The sequence below is a fragment of the Leptinotarsa decemlineata genome, unplaced genomic scaffold (genome assembly GCF_025532065.1).
Source record: "Leptinotarsa decemlineata unplaced genomic scaffold, Ldec_3_MD MMD2_tig00026294_RagTag_RagTag, whole genome shotgun sequence".
Lineage (NCBI taxonomy): Eukaryota > Metazoa > Arthropoda > Insecta > Coleoptera > Chrysomelidae > Leptinotarsa > Leptinotarsa decemlineata.
Genome location: NW_027412674.1, coordinates 9474618 through 9480653, shown reverse-complemented (window position 1 = coordinate 9480653; position 6036 = coordinate 9474618).

Genomic DNA, 6036 nt, shown 5'->3' with positions numbered 1-6036 from the left:
TTAATAGAGGGTGATCTAGCTAGGCTCAAGACCCATAATTTTAAAGAACACTTCACTAATGAATGTGTTATGAACAAATGTGGAAACAACTGATATTCAATTCTGCCACAGATCAAAGAAATGAGTAGGGGAATACTGAAATGGATCATATACAAAATATTTGAATAAAAAACAACTCATACTATAGCTGGGTAATGGTGATGGTATTGTTTATTTCAATAATTTTGAAGGATGTTGCTTTGGAGACGATCTAAGCAATCAAGCTTGAGTTTGCTTAGTCATGATCATGTCTTCTTTGATGCAAATTGTTGATCCGTTAAAAAACACTGATCATTGTGAGAGTGTAGTCGGTCAATGGCCTAACTTCTTATTTGACTGTGGGACTCAAAAGGTGACGTTCAGCATTCTCTAAGGAATAATGTTGCGTGGATCTAATGAAATCACGTTTCCCACACCTCAACTAAATCACGTTTTGCTACCCAAGTTAGCATCATCATCTGGTAAGCAAAGTCCTAATCAGGAATGGGCTGCTCAGATATCACTTTTTGTGTCTTGTGTTTAGTCCATTTCATCAATTAGATGGTGCCATAGTTTTTTTCTTCACCCGAAGTAGAGTGTTCAACCAAAATTCAGTAAGTCGCTCTCAAATTTCGTAGTAAATATTAATAGATGTCTTTCATTAGCAGCACAATGCCCTATCTTTTGGATATACATACTCAGATGCGTTTTTATATTGATTATTTTATAATTTTTGTCCGTTTTGTTGTCATATGTTTTTTTAGCTTTATATCTCAATAAATATGTATTTCACATTCTCTATCACGACACAGTGATAGAGAATGTTGTTTTCTATACATTGATGCTGTTTATTCTTCCAAATTTCCGCCTCTTTACAGTCTCTTTTCAGCTTATAACTATAGCGACTTTCGGACTTTATGGTGTGAGAGGGCCAGCATTGAATTGGATTGCAACTTACCTTAAAGGCCGTAGCCAAAGAGTATATCAGAAAGATACCTTCTCGGATATTCAATACATCTCGACAGGCGTACCTCAGGAAATAGTACTCGGGCCTCTGCTGTTTATTTGTACTGCTGTTCTGCTGATTCTTTATCGATAGTGTATGTAGATGATACTAATCTTGTTATATTAGCTGATAGTATTTCCACTATGCTTAGTAGTGCGCAGAAGGCTACAAAACAATTCTCCGAGTGGTGTGATTTGAATGGACTAGTTCTCAAATTACTGATTTTGTTACAAAAAATTCTTTAATAGATAGCAGCTACTTAGTGAAACTGAACAACACGTCAATACGACAAGTCTGACATAAGATTTCTAGGAATCAATTTTGATTCGAAACTCACCCAGAGCAATCATATTGAGTATATAAAAAGTAAGCTTAGTAACATCATATTTCTACTCCGTTAACTGAAAAACACACTCTCTCTCGAAGTCTTGAAACTGGTATATTTTAGTCTTATTCAGTCAGTCATCTGCTAGGAAAATTCATTGGGGTGCTGTATCCAAGGCATAAGAAATGTTCGCCATTCAAAAAAAAACAGGTTAATGATGGCGGTACACTGCAAACCACTCTTTGTTTAAATTGGTATAATGACTCTACCATGTTTGTTTATATACCACTGCATTGTCTATGCGAGGAAAATATTACTAATATTCCTACTTGGGACCCTCTCATGAATATCGTACAAGTAATAAATATAAGCTATAAGGATGTAGGGTTGCTACAACAACCATTCAGTAGATTATCAGTGTCAGAGAATCATCCGGGATCGATGATTGTTAGGCTCTATAACGCTCTTGTAATTGAACACTTCTTTAAGTAATAAATTGATTGATTGATTTGATTGTACTGGGTGTCAGGTCCCATGCGGTTTTTGATGGTTTCAAACGTATTGGTAAGGTCAAAAAGCTCGAAAAGTGGGTACCCCAGGATTTGAACAATCGACGGAAATTATCACATTTCAAGGTCTGTTCTTTGGTTTTGTGCAACCAAAACGATAGGATTTTTTTAGGTCCTTTGTCACGTGTGATGAAAACAGGAGACGTTGAGGATGGCGGTTGGACACCGATGAGCCCTCCAGGCACTTCCCAAAGGCTGAAACCCAACAAAAAAAGACCATGATTACTGTATGGTGGTCAGCGGCTGGTGTCATTAACTATAACTTAGTTATTGAGAATGACATCACGATAGTGAAGGACTGGTTTGACTCAAATCTCTTGAGCTTGAATTTATCAAAAACAAAAGTAGTGTCCTATCGTTGCCAGATTCCAGCCGTACATCTAAATAATATTCAAATAGATAACGTACCAGCTTCTAAATTCCTTGGCTTGTTCATTGACAATAGTTTAAAATTCAACAATCATGTAGATACTTTTAAATCGAAGCTCTCCTCTGGATGTTATGCCATACGAGTAACTGCATTTGAGCTCGGATCTGCAGAAGCTAGAATGGTTTATCATTCCCTTTTTGAACCATACCTCCGTTATGGTATTTGCTTTTGGGGTGTGTGTTCTACCACATGCCTTCAATCAGTATTACTAATACAAAAACGTGCAATACGATGCATATGCAAAGCCAAGCCTAGGGACTCTTGTCGACCTCTTTTTGCCTCTAACAAAATCCTAACTGTGGTCTCCCTATTTATATACGAGACAATCTGCCTTGTCTTCAAAAATAGGGTATTGTTTAAGAACTTGGACGCGCCAATGTATCAAACCAGGCAAAGATTCAGCTTTAAATTACCGCTGCCTTCTTCGTCGCTAGTTAAAGATTCCATTATTTACAACGGTCTTAAAATGTTCAATCACCTTCCTCAAGCTATAAGAACCATAAATGACCTTAGAGCTCTTAAGAAAGAGTTGAAAGACTTGCTCTCTGGGAGACCTTATTATAGCTTAGCAGAATTCTATGATGATAATTTTAATTGAGAAGACTAACTGTAATATCTACGGTATTTTATTGATTTCATTTCATTCAATTTAGTTTAAATTGATTTATTTACATTTTGTTGACGATGTTCTTAGATCCTGAACGTTTGTTATTATTTACATGTCTCTTTTCAGTTCATGTTATAACCTACTTTTAGTGATTTTACTTTTGTGATTTCATGTATATGTTATTTATATTTCGCACAAGGCTTTGTCAATAAGAATTTATTCTTCAGACAATAAAGTATATTAAAAAAAAAAAATTGTGTCAGCAGCATCCGACACTGGTCAACAGAAGAGCTCCGATCGGCGACAACGGCCGTCCGCAAGTTTCACAAATCACCGTCCAAAAATTTAAAGAAATGAGCGTCGAAGTTCTGCATCAACCACCATACTCTCCATACTTCTCGTCAGTCGACTACGATCTTTTCAAGCACTTCGATAATTTGCTCAACGGTAGAACCTTCGCCAATCAGGACCGCAGGCAAAAACAGCCTTCGTTGACTCCATCGAATACTGAGCACACAATTTTTATGCTGACGGAATATTTCGACTGGTGTTACGTTGGCAAAAGTGCATTGATTCAAATGTCGCTTATCTCGATTGAACTGAACAGGTATTCACTGAATAGTGAATTAATAGTTTATTAACTACGTTACATTTTCATGTTTGTAGCAAATCAAATGTATAGGCTTTTCTAAATAAACATGTAAAACAAAGAAGTAAATTGTAAAAATATTAAGCAACGCAGGGGTTGCCTACCTACATACAGTGCGAGTCTCTAACACGGAACACGGAACAAATTCTCTAAACCAAAGGTGTTGTTTCTTTCGGAAATATGCTCGGACACGTCGATTAGTATTTTAAAGTGCCCTTATTTTCATACGAAAAAATTATACAGTGTGTCTCAAATATGAGATATGACTTCATCGATAATTTTTTTTAAATGACAACCCTGTTTTTTTAATGATTTTTATTGAAGGGTTCAACAAGTTGCACATGCTTGCCAAATTTCAATTTTTACTCCTTGTCCTTTAAAAGATATTTGACAAATATTATCTAATTCAAAAAATTAATTCAATTGAATAGTCCTCCTTCAATAAATGCTTAGAATGTCAGGGATACCCGACAGTGACATTGTCCTAAAAAAGTTATCAAAAGAAAGTAAGGAGAGTAGTATCGCATCCCAATCATATTTGTGCACAAAAACTGTTAGTCGTTTCACAGTTTGTTGTTCGCCATTAGTAAAATGCTGTACTTAATTGAAACACATAAGATTGAAATTCTAATGATGACTGGCTACGGAGATAGGACAAGAACACAAAATGAAGGTACTCATTTATTCAGAGAGAAGTATATCCTGATATACCACCCGTATCGCGAAGTACCGTAAGCAAGATCGAAAAACAGTTCAGGGAAAATGGGCATTTAAGAAAAACAAATTATCATCGTCGAAGTGCGCTCAGTGAAGAGGTCAAAATAAATGTTCTTCTCCCTGTCGAAGAAAATCTCCATGTCCCCACTAGGCAGATAGCTAGGGAACTCGAAATTAGACAGTTTTCAGTGGCAAGAGTTCTTAAAGGTGAAAAATTTCATCCATATAAAATAACAATCCTCCAGAAACTCACAGAAGATGATCCAGATAGAAGACTCCAGTTTTGCGATCAAATGATGGATCTACTAGACAGGAATGTTGTATAAAAAGAAAACGTTCTATTTTCTGACGAATCAACGTTTATGTTGAATGGTGTGGTAAATCGTCAAAATTGTCATTATTTGGCAGACAGAAAACCCACACTGGATTGGCGAAGGGCACACTCAACATCCAGAGAAAGTCAATATATGGGCAGGGATTGTTGGTGATCGAGTTATAGGACCGATTTTCTTCCAAGAAAATCTTACTGGAGCAAAATATTTAGAATTCTTGCCGGAGGACCTAGCTCCCAATTTGGCTATTTTGTTTCCTTGTTCTATAGAAGCTGACGTCCCGAATAGAAACATCTGGTTTCAACAGGACGGCGCGCCTCCTCATTTTGCAAGACCTGTCCGTTAGTACCTGAATGGTTTATTTACAGGCAGATGGATTGGCAGAAGAGGACCCTATGAATGGCCACCTAGGATTTAAAAGAACGAATAAGTCAGGAGTTTAGGCTAAGTTCCGGCGAAGTAATCAGAAATGTTCAAAACGAGTTTCAGTTACGTTTAGGGTATTGTCAGTTAGTAAATGGACAACATTTTGAACACTTGTTGAAGAAAAACTATTGAATTGAATTGATTTTTTGAATTAGATAATGTTTGTTGAATATCTTTTAAAAGACAAGGAGTAAAAAATTGAAATTTGGCAGGCATGTGCAACTTGTTGAACCCTTTAATAAAAGTCATTAAGAAAACCGGGTTGTCATTTAAAAAAATTATTGATGACGTCATATCTCATATTTGAGACACACTGTATAATTTTTTTTTGCATTAAAATAAAGACAATTTAAAATACTAATCGACGTGTCCGAGCATATTTCCGAAAAAAACAACAACTTTGATTTAGTGAATTTGTTCCATGTTAGAGACTCGCACTGTATATAAACAAATAAATATACACCTATGATAATATAGGTATTTACAGACTACCACAGTACAATCGATACCGGGGAGTATGTTTCATCTCGAGTAGACATATAGCTGACGTGAACTGTCCTAAAATGATCGGAGTATTCCGAGACTGAGTAAAAACATTGGTTGAGTAGCATTTCCTTGATGGCTCTTTTGAATTTGGTGATACTAAGCTCTTTGAAGTTATTTGGCAGAGAGTTGAAAATATTGTAATCAACAGAATTAATTTTTGATCTGTTCAAACTATAACGGCATGTTCTTACCTTGTCCGCATTTCTCGTGAAGTGTTGGTGTATGTCAGACTGTTTCTCTAGCAACTCAGCATTTTTTCTGATTTCCAGTCCCGTCTGATAAATATATAATGTTGGCATCGGCATGATACGTAATTTTTTGAATAATGGTCTACAGTGCTCCCGGAAACCTGAACTTGCTAGTATTGTTACAGTTTTTACTGTAGTTTGAAAATTCTCATCGAACCAGGAT